At 37.2% G+C, this 18,978-nt stretch overlaps 1 long non-coding RNA gene across 7 annotated transcripts in view; it reads right to left on the bottom strand.

The window, feature by feature from the left end:
- The window catches only part of LOC147353501 (uncharacterized), a 577,435-nt gene that overhangs the window by 541,667 nt on the left and 16,790 nt on the right, over positions 1 to 18,978 (bottom strand). For all 7 annotated transcript variants that reach the window (XR_015145691.1, XR_015145692.1, XR_015145689.1 and 4 more), the window contains exon 3: positions 9,876 to 9,942. This is a non-coding gene — a long non-coding RNA (uncharacterized LOC147353501). The remainder of the gene's footprint in view (positions 1 to 9,875; positions 9,943 to 18,978) is intronic.

Raw genomic sequence — 18,978 nt, 5'->3', positions numbered from 1 at the left:
GATGTAGGATGAGGACCAGGTAAGGTCCAAAAGGTAGATACCATGGCCCTGTTTGTGTTTTTCATCTTAATCTGAGTCATAAGTTTACTGATATTCATTTTATGCTTTATAATATGCATATATTACATATTTAATTTTGTATGTATATTATTAATGAAAATGTTTGCAAAAAAGTCACAAAACCCGCACATAAACAGAGCAGAGAGGAGAAGAGATCACATACCCTCTGCTGTCAAAATGACCCCTATCACCCTCATCATCAACAAGCAAGAGATTTCTCATTGCCTTTAGACCTAAGGAGCGCATGCCAGAAATTTGACGTTTTTATGTATCCCATTTGAACAGAGATCGAGCTTTCAGGGATTCACTCTCTAAATGATTCTCCCTAAAAACTGGGAATTGGACTAGGAGGTATGTACATAAAGGGCTCCACAGGTGGCTCAGTGGTAAAGAATCTGCCTGCCAATGCAGGAGATGCGGATTTGATCCCTGGGTTGGGAAAATCCCCTGGAGAAAGAAATAGCAACCCACTCCAGTATTCTTGCTTGGAAAAATCCCATGGACAGAGGAGCCCGGCAGGCTGCAGTCTATGTGGTCAAAAAGGGTCGGAGACAACTGAGTAATTGAGCATGCATGCACATTAATACGTCCTCCATATACACATCCAAGAAGGAAATCTGATCCACCACACAAGAAAATAGACATAAGAGCAAACCCCCTATTCTGTTGACAAACACCAAACAAAGCATTTCTAAGACTTATATAGAAAGGGAACAAAAACATCCCACAAACTCAGAGAAAGATCACTTCTTTTGAAAAATATGATGCTTGTGGAACAGACTTCACCATGAAAGGTACAGAAAACTAGAAGGAAAAACATGAAAAGGTAAGAGAATTAAAAAAAAAAAAAAAAGATGAATGCAGTAAGAAGAGACTATACGTAAGGTTAGTATTGCATTGCAAAATGCAATACTAACCTTATGTTAGTAAAGTATGGCAAAAAAGCATTGGCAGCATGCAAATCTACATTAAAGACAGCAAATACCAGAATGATAATGTAGAAAGAACACAGTGTAACTCTTCAGAGAGACTACAGATCAAACACACACTGTAAGGTTAGATTAAGTTCCAACTTAATTGGCCAACAGAACAACAGAGTAAGGAATGGATATGTTTCAGTATGAATACCTTTGGTTTCCAGAATCCCAAATAGGAGTGATTGGGGGTGAACTCTAAAGAAGGCCTCAAATTTGCTCACTCCCTGTATCCATGCCATTGCAATATGACATGAAAGTTCCTCCAATTTAGAACCAGAGTTCATTTCTCTACCCCTTGAATTTGAACTAGTCAGGTGACTTTCTAGCCAATGGAACCTTAGCAAAGTACGCCATCAGAGGCTAGAAAAGTGCTTGTGTGTTGGGGTTTTCCCACTCATGCTGCTTTAGAAACCCTCAGTCTTGTGCCTCTAACACCAGACGCATGTATGAGGCCATCAAGATCACCTGAAGTTGACCCACCGTCTGACTACAGTGACATGTGTGTGCACATGTAAGACTTACAGAACTGCACAGATGAGCCCAGCCCAAAGAGAATAAGAAGCTAGTAAACAACTGTTGTTTTAAGCCACTAAATTTGAAGATGGTTTGTTATGCAACAATGGCTAACTGACAGAGAAGCAGTCAGTTATCAGTGATATTCTCTGGTCAAGAGGGAGGCTTTGGATCTGAGCTAAGTAAGCTTGGTGCTCGCTTACTTCCTCTTCCTTACTCTTGGATTTACTTATCAATTAGGAAGAACTTGAACTCATTATGTGTTAAGAGGGAATGTGTTAGACTTATGAAACTTTGCTGATTCTCAAGCTAAAGACAGTTCTGGTGAAGCCGTATCTTCATAAGACAACAGGGGAAGGAGACAAGGGAAGCAATGTCTATGTCCAAGTAGGTTAACCTTGAGCATATTAATCCTGAAGTAGAACCTTCAGTTTCATGGTTTCCTAGTGAGCTTATTTCACAAAACATCCCTACAAACAGATGAAAAAATAAGATTAAAATTATCGGGGAGGAAAACATACACATGAAGGTCAGAGATGGGGTTTATCATTCATTTATCTGACTATATATGAATGTCTAGAATACACCAGGCATTAGACCTATATACCCAAGTACAGAGTGGTGAATAAGACTTCTATGGCTCCTGCCTTCATAGAACATACTGTTTCAACATCTAGATCACTGGGGTTCTTGAGAAGATCATAATACATGTGACAACTCTAATAATTTAAGTTATAATAGACAAAAACACTCATCAACTGAAAAAATTCCAGTGGATAAAGATGAAAAGGTTGATTATTATTATTCAAACCCATACTTAGGTGCCTCCTATCAAAATTTTTGAGTTACAAGAATGAAGTCTCATAAATACCAAGGCATAGAAAAACAACACACACACACACACCAATGATTATACACAGAAAAAAAGAGCCTTGCCTCAGACTTTCTTTTGATGTAGAAATCAATATAACAAAATTACAGAAATTTGAAGGGAAATGGTACAACTCAAGAAATGTATACCTAAACAAAGAAGAAAAAATATCTTCACAAATACATGATTTTAGAAAACATACAAACCATGCATTCTTTTTTTGGGGGGGGGGGAGATTTCTTTTTTTAATTTTATTTAATTTTTAAGCTTTACATAATTGTATTAGTTTTGCCAAATATCAAAATGAATCCGCCACAGGTATACATGTGTTCCCCATCCTGAACCCTCCTCCCTCCTCCCTCCCCATACCATCCCTCTGGGTTGTCCCAGTGCACTAGCCCCAAGCATCCAGTATCGTGCATTGAACCTGGACTGGCATCTCATTTCATACATGACATTTTACACGTTTCAATGCCCTTCTCCCAAATCTTCCCACCCTCTCCCTCTCCCACAGAGTCCATAAGACTGTTCTATACATCAGTGTCTCTTTTGCTGTCTTGTACACAGGGTTATTGTTACCATCTTTCTAAATTCCATATATATGCGTTAGTATACTGTATTGGTGTTTTTCTTTCTGGCTTACTTCACTCTGTATAATAGGCTCCAGTTTCATCCACCTCATTAAAACTGATTCAAATGTTTTCTTTTTAATGGCTGAGTAATACTCCATTGTGTATATGTACCACAGCTTTCTTATCCATTCATCTGCTGATGGACATCTAGGTTGCTTCCATGTCCTGGCTATTATAAACAGTGCTGCGATGAACATTGGGGTACACGTGTCTCTTTCCCTTCTGGTTTCCTCAGTGTGTATGCCCAGCAGTGGGATTGCTGGATCATAAAGCAGTTCTATTTCCAGTTTTTTAAGGAATCTCCACACTGTTCTCCATAGTGGCTGTACTAGTTTGCATTCCCACCAACAGTGTAAGAGGGTTCCCTTTTCTCCACACCCTCTCCAGCATTTATTATTTGTAGACTTTTGGATCGCAGCCATTCTGACTGGTGCGAAATGGTACCTCATAGTGGTTTTGATTTGCATCTCTCTGATAATGAGTGATGTTGAGCATCTTTTCATGTGTTTGTTAGCCCTCTGTATGTCTTTTTTGGAGAAATGTCTATATAGTTCTTTGGCCCATTTTTTGATTGGGTCATTTATTTTTCTGGAGTTGAGCTGTAGGAGTTGCTTGTATATTTTTGAGATTAGTTGTTTGTCAGTTGCTTCATTTGCTATTATTTTCTCCCATTCTGAAGGCTGTCTTTTCACCTTGCTAACAGTTTCCTTTGATGTGCAGAAGCTTTTAAGGTTAATTAGGTCCCATTTGTTTATTTTTGCTTTTATTTCCAATATTCTGGGAGGTGGGTCATAGAGGATCCTGCTGTGATGTATGTCAGAGAGTGTTTTGCCTATGTTCTCCTCTAGGAGTTTTATAGTTTCTGGTCTTACATTTAGATCTTTAATCCATTTTGAGTTTATTTTTGTGTAAAACCATGCATTCTTTTTGAAAAAATATCTAAAGCCATACCCAAACTCACTGAAGGACGAATAAGAATTAGGAGCTCAAAAAGAAGAAAGAAAGTCTAGTGATCTAACTGGGAAAAATGAAACCAGTTAAACAAAGAAATAAAATTATAGCACATCTATTTTAAAAGCTAAATGTAAATAAAAATATTATTCTTGAAGAATAAGGCATATGCTATAAGAATAACGATTTTTTAAAATTATGCTTTTTCTAAAACGTAAGACAGGAGAAACAAAGTCCAAAATGTAGGACTGGGAAAAAGCTGTGGTACACGTGTTAGGGCAGGAAGTATGCCAGATTCTTCCATTTAATCAGAAGATATAATTTTGAGAGTGACACACAAATTAAGAATGCTTTGGAGAAACACAGTCAAAGACTCTGATTAAGGAGAAATAGATGTTTTTCTGGAATTCTCTTGCTTTTTTGATGATCCAGCGGATGTTGGCAATTTGATCACCGGTTCCTCTGCCTTTTCTAAAACCAGCTTGAACATCTGGAAGTTCACAGTTCACATATTGCTGAAGCCTGGCTTGGAGAATTTTGAGCATTACTTTACTAGTGTGTGAGATGAGTGCAATTGTGCAGTAGTTTGAGCATTCTTTGGCAGTGCCTTTCTTTGGGATTGGAATGAAAACTGACTTTTTCCAGTCCCGTGGCCACTGCTGAGTTTTCCAAATTTGCTGGCATATTGAGTGCAGCACTTTCACAGCATCATCTTTCAGGATTTGAAAGAGCTCAACTGGAATTCCATCACCTCCACTAGCTTTGTTCGTAGCGATGCTTCCTAAGGCCCACTTGACTTCACATTCCAGGACGTCTGGCTCTAGGTGGGTGATCACACCATCATGATTATCTGGGTCATGAAGATAATTTTTGTACAGTTCTTCTGTGTATTCTTGCCATCTCTTCTCAATATCTTCTGCTTCTGTTAGGTCCCTACCATTTCTGTCCTTTATTGAGCCCATCTTTGCATAAAATGTTCCCTTGGTATCTCTAATTTTCTTGAAGAGATCTCTAGTCTTTCCCATTCTATTGTTTTCCTCTATTTCTTTGCATTGATCCCTGAGGAAGGCTTTCTTATCTCTCCTTGCTATTCTTTGGAACTCTGGATTCAAATGGCTATATCTTTCCTTTTCTCCTTTGCTTTTCGCTTCCCTTCTTTTCATAGCTATTTGTAAGGCCTCCTCAGACAGCCATTTTGCTTTTTTGTGTGGGTCACAATAAACTGTGGAAAATCCTGACAGAGATGGGAATACCAGGCCACCTGACCTGCCTCTTGAGAAATGCAGGTCAGGAAGCAACTGTTAGAACTGGACATGGAATAACTGACTGGTTCCAAATAGGAAAAGGAGTACATCAAGGCTGTATATTGTTACCCTGCTTATTTAACTTACATGCAGAGTACATCATGAGAAACGTTGGGCTGGAAGAAGCACAAGCTGGAATCAAGATTGCCGGGAGAAATATCAATAACCTCAGATATGCAGATGACACCACCCTTATGACAGAAAGTAGAACTAAAAAGCCTCTTGATGAAAGTGAAAGAGGAGAGTGAAAAAGTTGGCTTAAAGCTCAACATTCAGAAAACTAAGATCATGGCATCTGGTCCCATCACTTCATGGGAAATAGATGGGGCAACAGTGGAAACAATGGCTGACTTTATTTTTCTGGGCTCCAAAATCACTGCAGATGGTGAATGCAGCCATGAAATTAAAAGACGCTTACTCCTTAGAAGGAAAGTCATGACCAACCTAGACAGCATATCAAACAGTAGAGACATTACTTTGTCAACAAAGGTCTGTCTAGTCAAGGCTGTGGTTTTTTCCAGTGGTCATGTATAGATGTGAGAGTTGGACTGTGAAGAAAGGTGAGCACTGAAGAATTGATACTTTTGAACTGTGGTGTTGGAGAAGACTCTTGGGAGTCCCTTGGACTGCAAGGAGATCCAACCAGTCCATCCTAAAGGAGATCAGTCCTGGGTATTCATTGGAAGGACTGATATTGAAGCTGAAACCCCAATACTTTGGCTACCTGATGCAAAGAGCTGACTCATTTGAAAAAACCCTGATGCTGGGAAAGATTGAGGGTGGGAGGAGAAGGGGACAACAGAGGATGAGATGGTTGCATGGCATCACCAACTTGATGGACATGGGTTTGGGTGGACTCTGGGAGTTGATGATGGACAGGGAGGCCTGCTGTGCTGCAGTTCATGGTGTCTCAAAGAGTCAGACATGACTGAGCGACTGAACTTAACTGAACTTGGAGAAACAAATGAAAATATAATTTAATATGAAATATATACTCTGTCAAAAATTAACAAAGAATGATATAGTCTATGTGCTTAAAGAAAGAAGAATAAAGGGAAAAAAATCACTCAAAGAATAAAAAAAAAAAAAACCATAATGAAAGAAGTGAGTCAGACAAATTGTTTATAACAATAACTATAAATGGCTTAAAGTTCTCTGTGAGAAGATAAAAAGTAGAAAACTGAGCTACAAAATAAAATCTAATTACATATTTTTTTTACAAGAGATATAGCTAAGACAAATGAGTACAAATAGGATGAGTAAAAGATGAGCAAAGATATGTTAAAGAGATAGACACAGAAGGAAAATAGTGGTTTTAATACCAATATTAAAGAAAATTCAAGGCAAAACATATGAAATGTTCAAAGGAGATGTTATATTAAGGCAGTAAAATTCAACACAAATACACAATGTTTGTGTGTCAAATAATACTTTTCTGTCAGAATGCAAATACCTCTATAAATAAGAGTTAAAGAATGACAAGAACAAATTAATAAAGGACTTTAACATCCTTCACAATTGCCCGAAGATCGAAAAAGACACACATACACAAAAATAAGCTATGATATAGAAAAGCTTGATAATACAATAAATTCTCTAGATAAAATAACTCTCATCTCCAGTGCCCATGGCCTCCCTTTCCAAAAATGACCATGTATACTGTTTCATAAGGACAATGTCAGTAAAATTCAAGTAAAAGTCATACCAGGTGTATTTCAGAGACAATTAAACTAGAAAGCAATAATAACAGATGAAATCTTAAAAATCAACTACTTTAAAATTTACTCTTTTGAAAGAATTTTGGGTCATAGAGGATATAAAAATACTTCAAGTTATTAAACAATGAATTAAATTGGGTTTTGTTGAATGATTTATTAAATTTAAATACATTAAATTACTAAAAATTAATGAATACAACATATCAAAAGTCATATGATTCAGCTAAAATGCAAATCATGGGAAAATGAGTAGTTTGAAATATTTTAAATAGTAAACATAAATTGAACATGCAACTTAAGAAGCTAGTATGAAGATACAAAAAAATCTAAACAAAAAATAACCTTGAGAGGAAATGAGAGGTTTCAAAGAAAATATCCCCCCAAATAAGCCAGATGCAGACATTACTTAAAGAACACGGGGTACCTCCATGCTATTTAAATGCCTCCAGAGCACGGTGTGGGGTGGGGAGGAGGGCCAGAGAAGACGGAGGAATCTTGTTAATTAATGTTATGAGACCCTCATTCAAAATATTAAGAGAAGGCACAGAGAGAGAACTTTACAGATACATCTTAGGCGTTAGATGTAGAAACTCGAAATAAAAAATTATCGTGACCTAATTAGGGGTGCTTACTTCTGGTATACTAAAATGAATCCATGTTAGAAAATCTGCCAGTAACAATGACTCAGTTTTACAGAGATGCCAGTTCTAACTGGATTATCATCAAACTCCAACACAAGAAACAAATACAATAACCAAGAACATTTTGAAAGAGACAAGTGGAGACAAGTGTGGCATTACCAAACATATACCAAAATTAATAAAATCACATAAAATTGTGGTGCCTATATAGGAAATGTTTGTATCAGCAAAATTAGAAACAACCTAAATGGTCACTGTTCAATAAGAACAGGGAAATCTTTGTGCTACACTCATGTAATTGAATAGTATGAAGTGATAAAGTTACATTGTAGAAGAGCATAAAAAGATATTCAAGCCTTACTGGCAATGGGGAATAAAAATTTACAAATAAGACAACTTAATAATTCTATTTTACAGAATGAAGTCTAACCACAAGGGATAAAAGCCTTAAATGATAAATACTAAATGTAAACAGGATATTTTTCAATAACAAGATTAAATGATTTCTAATTTTACTATTTGGACCCTTTGATATTTCTGAAATTTTTCAAAACTAGTGTACTGCTATGATTTTCATAAAATATTAAAAGTCAAATTCTCTCAAATCTAGTATTTTATTAATTTAAGTACACTTAAATACATGACTGAAATTCATATGAAATGCATATAAAGGAAATTGGTGTTCTGTGTCAGTGATAAGCATCTGGATATGACTCACCAAAGAAATTACTATATATCTGAAGGAAATATTAAAATAAACAGCCCAGCACTACAGTGATTGCATAGAACTGTATATATTCGCTCTGTGCACTGGACAGGAATTTTCCATTTCATACATCATTTACAACTTGCTGCAGTGATTCTGCAAAATCAGACCATACCATTAGCACACACAAAGAGAAACACCCAGTGTTCTCATTGCTGGAAAATTCAAGTGTTTGGGGCTTCAGTGTGCAAGAATGTCAGTATTCCATCTAAGCAGATGTTGCTGTGATAACCAGGATAAGGACACCAGGTGACCAAGTAGGGATCAAATATCCACAGTCAAGCACACTGACTTTTTAAAATCTATAGTCCAAGCTTGGTTTATACTCACAGATATACTTAATTTTTAAAACTACTTGATATAAATGAAAACAAAATGGTGAAAGTCATAAGCAAATTCCTCCAGAGGGGTATATATTGTTTTTAATGGGAACCAGTTCTTATTTCTAAAGCATTTTATCAAGGCATTTATTTGATACCAACCATCTGGTTTCCTGAACACTTCATCAAATGAATATCTGATGCAGTCACCCCAATCCCTGCTCTTTCTTAACAACGTCTCTACTTTGAAATCACAGGATGAAGGAGTATATTTTCAGAGCAATACTAAATCTTGCCTTGTATACTTCAGGTCAGAGAGAAAGATGTTTTGGTGGACAATGAAATGCTCCCCAGGTCAGAAGCATTGTGCAATAGAAAAGAGGCATAGGAAATGGCAAATGGCAACTTGTTACTGCTTCCAACATGCCTTAACACTGAAAACTCTTTCTCTTCTTTTCTTTTTCCCTATTTAGGAAAACCCAAACCACAGTTTTTCTAGAGAGTACATTTGCCATATCCACATGTCCAACTACTGCCATGGCAATGAATTCCAAGAAACAGTCAAGGAATTCCAAACAACATCCTATTTCACTACTCTATGGATTTCCCCATCATTATTCTTCATTCATTTCTAGAACAACAGAGGTCCATACTTATGATCATTCTCAACAAGGAATATATCTATATGCCATCCACATGACACTCACACCAAGACCAGCAATAACTAACTGCTGAAACTGCCAAAGTCCATGACTTATAATGAGTCCCTACCTACATACCAATAGAATCTTCACCAACTGGATTCATTTTCTCAGGAACAAAAGTTAAGTATTTGTTGAGTTTATCATAGTGTGCAGAAGGCATAGAAACACTTGTAGCAAAAGTTAAAAAACAAACAAACAAACAAACAAAACCTCGGGGAAAAACACATAGAGTTTGAGAAGTAAAGCCATTAAAATTTAAGTCAGGCATTTCTATGTCATCCATAATCCAAATAATCATGTCTAAGAAATCAGACAGGAGAAAACCCTCCATGTGAAATCAACCTCCAACTACTTTGAATGAAACAAAGTACTCTGAGAAAGATTCCATGAGCATCCCAGTTGGAATGTGGGTACATACCAAGGGAAGCATTCTTCTTTGACTCCTTCTTCTTATGGTCACAGAAGAATTTAAGAAATCCACAAGTCTGTAAATATATTAAAAAATAAAGAATTGCTGTAAGGAAAAGATATAGAAAATAGCAATCAAAATTATCAAGAAGAGTTAAGAGTTGTAACATGTAGGTTTGGACAAAAATGAGGTATTCTGAGTGAGAAGTCGATAAAAATCTGCCAGCTATGGAGGTCACGGTCAGAATGAACATTGACTGCTTCATCACATCTCAGAATGGAAGCACTGTTTCCACTGGAAAAGAAAGTCCCATCCCTTCCACTTTCTTCCCTCTCAACAAAGAGGTAGAAGTAGAGGTGGTAATAGAAATTCATTTCACATTAAATAATAAATCACTAATGATGGATATATTTTATTACTAGTTTAATTGCTGATTTAGGAGAAGACAAATGAATTTGTGATTTTCTCACAGGTCTCCATCTGGGAAAGGGACAAAGTAAGTTACAGCAAATATCTTCTCCAGAAATAATTAAAGATGAGTTCTAAGTTGAGTTTCAAACTCAGTGGTAGAAGTATATTATGTAAATTGGCCTAATAATAACACAAAACTTTAATGGACAAACAGCCAATCTAAAATTGTATCTTTTTTTTTACTAAAGATCCAAATTCAAGTGAACTTATTAACCTCATTTTTGCTTTTGTGTGTGGATAAGTACTTTTCATAGTGTGTGGAAACTGGTATAGTTCATATATTGTCACCAGCATGTTGTAAATAGGATGACATAGAACGAAAGTAAAATGTATCACATGCAAAGACTGAGTGCCAAGGAACAATAAAAAGTCCAGAAATCCAGCAAGAATAGCAGAAGCAGAAAGTTACTACAAGGATTTGGGTTATTCTACACAACATTGCTGCTGTGCTGCTAAGTCACTTCCGTCGTGTCCAAGTCTTTGCGACCTCATGGACTATAGCCCGCCAGTCTCCTCTGTCCATGGGATTTTCCAGGCAAGAATACTGGAGTGGGTTGCCATTTCCTCCTCCAGGGGATCTTCCCGACCCAGGGATTGAACCCAGGTCTCCTCTGGCTTCTGCACTGCAGGCGGATTCTTTACCGTTGACCACTGGGGAACATTAGAGAGAAGTAGACTCAACGTTATACAGAAGTGACTGTCTGTCAATGGATGCCTGCTTTTATGGGAGAGAGTAACTTACTGTTTATTACTTACTTTTAAGTAGAGAAATTAAAGTTGAGATGGTCAAACCTGGTAGAAAATGATTCTATAAATACATTGCCATTTTTCCCAAACTAAAATGGATATATAAATTAGAAGAGCATGGGAGGGGGAAACATTTTAATTGGAGACAATTGCTTCAGAAAAGCAACAATAATTGATCCATTTACTGATTATACCTCAAAACAGTTTTAAAAATCATTGTCCAAAATCAATTTTAAAGTGCCTCACCAAATAAGTGAAGGAGGACTAAAGAAAAATTTAAAACATGAACTTTAAAAAGACTGTTTCATTAAAATTATAGTTACTGAAAACATGGGGAGATTAAGATTAGGAAGGAGGGGACTGACCAAAAATGGGCAAAGAAAGAGCCCAGAAATAGAGAAAGAAATTTAATTCAGAACAGGCAGGTGTCTAGAACAAGCCAAGCCCTGGTTCTGGTTATTGTTTCCAAGCCATTATAAAGGTAAACACACTTTGTGGGATATTATTCAGCCTTAAAAAAGAAGTGAATCCAGCAATTTGTGACAATAAGCATGAACTTGGAGAATTATACTAAGTGAAAGAGTCAACTACTTGAGGACAAATACTGCATGATTCTTTTTTTAATGGATATGAGATATAGTCAGACTCATAGAAGAAAGAACAGAATGGTGGTTGCCAGGGAATGGGGAGAGGGGGAAATGGGGAATTGCTTTTCAACGGGTATATGGTTTACATTCTGCAAAAATGAATACATTTTAGAGATCTGCTATACAACACAGTACCAATCGTTACCAACACAGTATTGGAATTGTAGGCTTTGAAATATGTTAAGAGGATAGATTTCACATTAAATGCTCTTACTAAAAAATAACAACAACAACAATGAAACTACCAAAGAACAAAAGGAAATAATAAGAGGTAATTAGTATGTTTAGTACCTTGGTTGTGGTGATGTCATAAGAGTAGGCGTATGCCCAGACTCATCAAGATAAATACATTAAGTGCATGCAATTTTTTTGTATATTAATATTACCTCAATACAGCTTTAAAGAAGAAAAGTTAAACGCTTAAGTGCCAAGCCTATTTAGTACTATCTAATGAGGGCATTCTCAGAAGTTGCCCTACAATAGGTACCTAATCCTGTTCTCCAGATATCCCATTCTTCCTCCATGTATAAACTGCATTCAGAATTAAGATTTTTACTTATAAGGTACCCAGGTATGCTGCTTTAAGAAAAGATTGCTCAAAATGCAGATATCCTTTAGAAGAAATTTCAAAACTACTTCATTTGGAAAGGTCATAAAGAAATTCATCATCTACACAGTTCATAATTCATATGTTAATCACTGATTTAAAAGAAACATAAATAACATGTACATGATTTTTGGAAACAGATGTATACTCTAGAGATTTTCAACATTTTCACTCTCACAGATATCTTTTATTATAATCTTACCAGTACATAAAAGGTGTTTACTAAAATGTTGTTGTTCCATTTTGAAAACATCAGTGATGCACATTATGGATGAATGCACGATTACCACCAGACTTGAGAAATGCTATGAATAGCTCAAAGCCCATAGTCACTTCCTTCTCATTCTCCTAAAGGTTGAGCAGAGGTAACAGCGGTGTGGGTATGTCTATGTGTGTGACAAGGTGGTAACCACCAATCAACAAAATCTAATCAGAGACTTAAGCCACTGTATAACCTTTTGAAAATATGTAAATAGAAACTGATTTAATAAAGTCAATAGACTATTTTATTTTCTTAAGTGACTTAGATTATATTCATACTGTCCCAGACTTCCCAGTCATTTCACAAATCTCTACTAAAGCTAAAACCTAAAAATGACTATATGCACCATGTCTCAGGGATTTTAAGTGACCCAATATCTCCCTTTGTAGTAAAAAGAGAACAACATGCTAATAAGCCTCAGAGTGTCTAGAGAAAGGGCTGGTAAACTTTTTCTGGAAAGGGCCAGAGTCTAAATATTTTCCTTTTTGTGGGCCATATCTTCTACGCCAGAGCTACTCAATTCAGTCCTTATATCAGGAAAACAATAGGTGGGTTCCAACAGAATTTGTTTACAAAAAATAAGAGGCAGACTGGATTTGGCCCATGGGCTGTACTTTGCCAACCACCATTTTTGAGATTCATTATTGGCACTGATTATTTTTACTACATTTTGACAAGGCTTATAAATGTGCAGGCACGTGTGAAGACATGAATTTTACAAAAGAATGAAAATAAAAGAACAAAAGGAAAATAAGGTTAGAAAAATAAGATAAAGGTCCAAATAGTTATTAAATAGTTTTCAACATCCTAGAAGCCAAAGCACAAAGAGTGATATGCATGCTGTGTTGTGTAGGAATAATAACCGCTCTTCAGAGATGGAGATGTTCACCTCCTTCTCCAGGACCCTATGAATATATTAGATTATGTAGCAAGAGGGATTTAAGACTACAGATGAAATTGCAGCTGCTCATTAGCTGACCTTAAAATAAGGAAATTATCCCGAATTGCCTGGTTAGGCTCTGGATAATCACAAGGGTCCTTTAAAAGTGGAAGAGGAAGACAGAAGATCAAGAACCAGACAGAGAGTTGGAATCATGACAAAGACTGGACTGCCTGTTGCTGGCTTTGAAGACGATGCAGGCCATGAGCCAACAAATGTGGGCAGTCTCTAGAAGCTAGAAAAGGCAAGACAGTGAACTCTCCCTTGGAGCCTCCAGGAGGAACAGAGCTCTGCCAGCACCTTGCCTTTAGTCATTTCCAACTTCTAACCTTCAGAACTGTAAGATAATAAATGTAGACTGTTTTAATATACCAATTCCATGATGGTGTTATTTAATCATGTCGATTACATACTTAAAGAGGTGCCCACGACAAATGTAATGGCAAGTTCCCTGTGTCTCATTTCTGGAACAACCCTTAAGTCGGCTGATGGCATAACAGCAAATCGCAGCATGGCAAATGCTCTTCTACAAGGAGCCGATGCCATGCAATGTAAGTCAGTCTCTAAAAGTATGCTTAATGTGAGGATCAAACTTAGATTATCTACAGCAATATTCTTTGAAGTGTGGGATGTTATTACGTGTCAGGAAAAATAAATCTGTGTTCACAGATGTGTAGGAAAAGATAGCTTAAACAAGATTAAACAGTTGTATTCATGTCGAACTTCTCTGAACCTTTAATATGCTTATGTGAATCTCCAAGAGGATAATGATATATTCAAACCATTCCAGCTATGAATCCTTTTTCCTTTCTGGGAGTATCATGGGCAGGGCATCATGCAGAACTCATTTTGGAAAAATCTGACCTACAGCAATGGAGAAACCCAACCAACTCTTGGGGAACATTAGCATGTTCTCCATGTGTTAAGGAAGTGAATGCCTTGTGCAGTTAAGTGGTCTTCAGAGCTGTCCAGTGTGATCAGTGCACAAAGGTCATCCAGGCTGCAGACCTCTGGGTGGAGGCTACCCTCTGTTTAGGATGAGGGCTTCCCCTCAGCAGGGCACGTCTCTGATGTACAACTCACTGTACAAAGCATAAAAGTGAACATTCCTGTACTTGCAGGACACCCACTAGAGTAACTATTAAATTTGTAGCATTTATTTCTGGATTCAGAACTCTTTCTTTAGGAGAGACCCAAAGTCTACCACCTTAGCACCAAGGAAATGAACATAATATGGCCAATGTGCTTGGGTTACCTTGATCCAGGTCCACACTACCTTCTATTCGTCACCCTTACCAGAATAGAACTTTGTGTACACCCTCAGGGATGGGGAACTTAATTTTTAACATCCCATCCTCAGTTAAAGAAAAAAAATAATGGGATGTTTCAAGAGACATAGTAGACCTTTTCTTTAAGCTGCATTTTTTATTTTAATGAGTTTCTAAACGTCTGGATCCTTTACTAATAGATAAATTATGTTGTGAAATGTTGAGAATCAAAAACTAAGATAAGCTACAAAGTGGGCCCACAGTGTGTTTTCTGATCATGTACAATAGAAAGAGAAGTGGCATCATTAGCATCCTCTAAAGATTCAGAAACTATTAATATTAAAGACCTCTCTTCTGTTAGGCCCCAACATTTCCACAATAACCGTACCTTTTTCTTTAAGCAATGCATTTTTTTTCTGATTTAAAGCCCCAAAACCAGTTTAACACAAATCAACCCATTCAAAATGATCCAAGAAATATGTTGTTGTTGTTCAGTTGTTAAGTCATGTCCCACCCTTTGTGACCCCATGGACTGCAGCACACCAGGCTTATATGGCCAATTGATAACTCTCGGTTGTTACAAGCCATAATCAATTAAACCTCGAGGTGCAAATTTAGGAGAAGTTATCTTAGAAATATTGCATTTCTTCCAATTCAAAATATCAAAATAAGATCTATTTACTTGAAACTTTAAGGTTTCACATCACTTTTATTCACATAATCATGATTTCACATGCCACAGGAACAGGACAATTTTAGAAAGTCCTCAAATTTTAAATTCACTCAAGACATCCAAGAAGAGTAGCCACAGGGTCCCAGAGGTTGATTTCCTAGGGTTGCTGATTTTGCAGCATGTCTGAGCTGCAAGGAAAGAGGAGGTGAGGGGCCATGCAGCAGGCACATTTTCTGACCTAACAAGCAAGGAAACAGGTTAGATGCCATGCAGATGCTTCGTTGGCTGTGGAAGAAATTAAACTTGTGTTCCCATCTTCTCACTGCTCTCCCACTTGCTTAACATATAACTAGCTGTCTTACTTGGACACGGGGCTTAGAGGGTGGGGATTCAGAGAGAGATGGCCTGGGCACAGCATGGCAGTTTACTGAGAAGACTGTATCGGGAGTTCTATGTCGTATTCAGATAGAATAAATGAAATTTCTGAAAGTCTCTTGGAATTTTAAAATTTCATAAGAAACTGGAAAACATGACTATGAAATTTCATTAGCAAAGTTTACCCAGTAGACATACAGTATTTAAGAAGCATAAATGAAGACATACAGTATTTAAGAAGCATAAATGAAGACATACAGTATTTAAGAAGCATAAATGAAGCTTTTACATCCACCCAACAGTTCCAAGCTAGATTTGCAGACTCGGATCTGTTTGTATCTTAGCATCCACATACAGGGCATGTGCATTAAGGCTTCAGCAATCACCAACTAACACTACATGGTCACCTAGTAACTTAATTGAAGCACCTATAAAAGAAGCACATTTCACATCAATTCTGTGCCAGATATAGCGCTGAGATGTAAATCCCTCAAAAGATCTTTCCAGACTAGCTTCACACCTTGGAAACATGAAATTGCTACTATCTTCCACATTGTGGTAACTGTTTGCAAAGAAGCCAAAACGATTCTACCACCCCAGACCAAAGCATGCCTCTTTTCAATACAACTCTGTAGCATTTTTCATTCTTCCCATCAAGAAAGTGAAAGTGTTAGTCATTCGGTCGTATCTGACTCTTTTTGATTCGTGGAACATAACCCCCGGGGCTCCCCTGTCCATGAGATTCTAAAGTAGTTTTTATTCTAAAGCAGTTTTGTCCACCCCTTGAATCTGGGCTTGGTCATGTGACTTTCTTGGCCAATGGGATATTTACAAATGTCATGCAGCTGAATCTTGAAAAGCCCTTGTTCAATAGGACATTTCCTATTTTGACTGCTATGATGTGAATAAGCCCAGCTAGAGTCTAGAGATATATGATTCAGCTGAAAGCTAGTATCAGCACCAAACATGTAAGTGAGGCTATTTTAGACCATCTGTTTCTACTCCAGCCATCCCCTGCAGTGAGACCAGCAACTCTGCCCAGCAGACCCCAACCCGAACCTCTGACTTAAAGATTGGTGAGAAAATTAAATGATTATTATTTTAAGCCTCTATAGTATGGAGTGGTTTGTTATTCATCAATAGATTACCAACACAGACCTATTCTTTCCCACATATCAAACTGAACACTGTAGAAAGAAAAGCATAGAAGAAACTGTTGTCTATAAGAAATTAAAGGTTTCTCACATGTACATCAACATAGGTTATGTGGGGTCTCTCAGCTATCCAACACAACTTGGAGTGGTTTTGTGCTGCTGCTACTGTTCTTGCTATATAGCTTAGTCAATCAAAACAAGTGTTCTCTAAAAATGGTCCTGGTGGTATTCCCTGCTGTTTTCTAGAACTAGCTTAGAAAAACCTGTTAAAAATTAAGCCTCAAGAAGCTCCATCATCTCCTTCCACAACTGAATTTAAAAAAGCCCAAGACTTTGTTAAAAGCCAAGTACTATAGAACTTCTATCAAAATATTGACCGAAGAGGCCCACTGAGTTTAAACACCACTACTCATGAAAAAGTAACTTTTAAATTGAAATATAGTTGATTTACAAAGTTGTCTTAGTTTCAGGTGTGCAGCAAAGTGATTCAGTTTTTATATATTTGCTTTCTTTTTATCTATATTATATATTCTTTTTATATTTATATATATATTCTTTTTTCAGATTTACTTACATGTGGAATCTAAAAAAAGATACAAATTAACTTATAAATAAAACATGAATAGAACCACAGATATAGAAAATAATTTATGGTTACCAAAGGCGAAAGGGTGAGGGATAAATCAGGAGTTTGGGATTAACATGTATACATTAGTACTTACAAAATTAACAACGAGGGCCTATTGCATAGCATAGGGAACTATATTCAATATTTTATAATAACATGAAAGGATAGTATTACCTCCACTCTTGAAGTTACAAATGTTAGGACTATGAGCTTTCAAACAAGACAGATATGAATTCAAATTCTGGTTCTACTATTTAACAGCTTGAAAACTTGAGTATTAACAATAGTTATAATAACTAATATTTATTAAATGTTTCAGTTCAGTAGAGTTCAGTCGCTCAGTTGTGTCCGACTCTTTGCGACCCCATGAATCAGCACGCCAGGCCTCCCTGTCCATCACCAACTCCTGGAGTTCACTCAAATTCATGTCCATCGAGTTGGTGATGCCATCCAGCCATCTCATCCTCTGTTATCCCCTTCTCCTCCTGCCCCCAATCCCTCCCAGCATCAGAGTCTTTTCCAATGAGTCAACTCTTCGCATGAGGTGGCCAAAGTATTGGAGTTTCAGCTTTAGCACCAGTCCTTCTAATGAACACCCAGGACTGATCTCCTTTAGGATGGGCTGGTTGGATCTCCTTGCAGTCCAAAGGACTCCGAAGAGTCTTCTCCAACACCACAGTTCAAAAGCATCAATTCTTCGGCAATCAGTTTTCTTCACAGTCCAACTCTCACATCCATACATGACCACTGGAAAAACCATAACCTTGACTAGATGGACCTCTGTTGGCAAAGTAATGTCTCTGCTTTTCAATATACTATCTAGGTTGGTCATAAGTTTCCTTCCAAGGAGTAAGCGTCTTTTAATTTCATGGCTGTAATCACCATCTGCAGTGATTTTGGAGCCCCCAAAAATAAAGTCTGCCACTGTTTCCCCATCTATTTGCCATGAAGTGATGGGACCAGATGCCATGATCTTAGTTTTCTGAATGTTGAGCTTTAAGCCAACTTTTTCACTCTCCACTTTCACTTTCATCAAGAGGCTTTTTAGTTCCTCTTCACTTTCTGCCACAAGGGTGGTGTCATCTGCATATCTGAGGTTATTGATACTGATATTTCTCCAGACAATCTTGATTCCAGCTTGTGCTTCTTCCAGCCCAGCATTTCTCATGATGTATTCTGCATATAAGTTAAATAAGCAGGGTGACAATATACAGTGTTGATGTATATTTCCTATTTGGAAACAGTCTGTTGTTCCATGTCCAGTTCTAACTGTTGCTTCCTGAACTGCATATAGGTTTCTCAAGAGGCAGGTCAGGTGATCCAGTATTCCCATCTCTTTC

This window comes from Bos grunniens, chromosome 18, assembly GCF_055505025.1.
Source record: "Bos grunniens cultivar Pamir isolate PY7600 chromosome 18, Bosgru_T2T1.0, whole genome shotgun sequence".
Lineage (NCBI taxonomy): Eukaryota > Metazoa > Chordata > Mammalia > Artiodactyla > Bovidae > Bos > Bos grunniens.
Note: the sequence above shows the minus strand (reverse complement) of the source record. Positions and strands in the feature narration are given on the sequence as shown.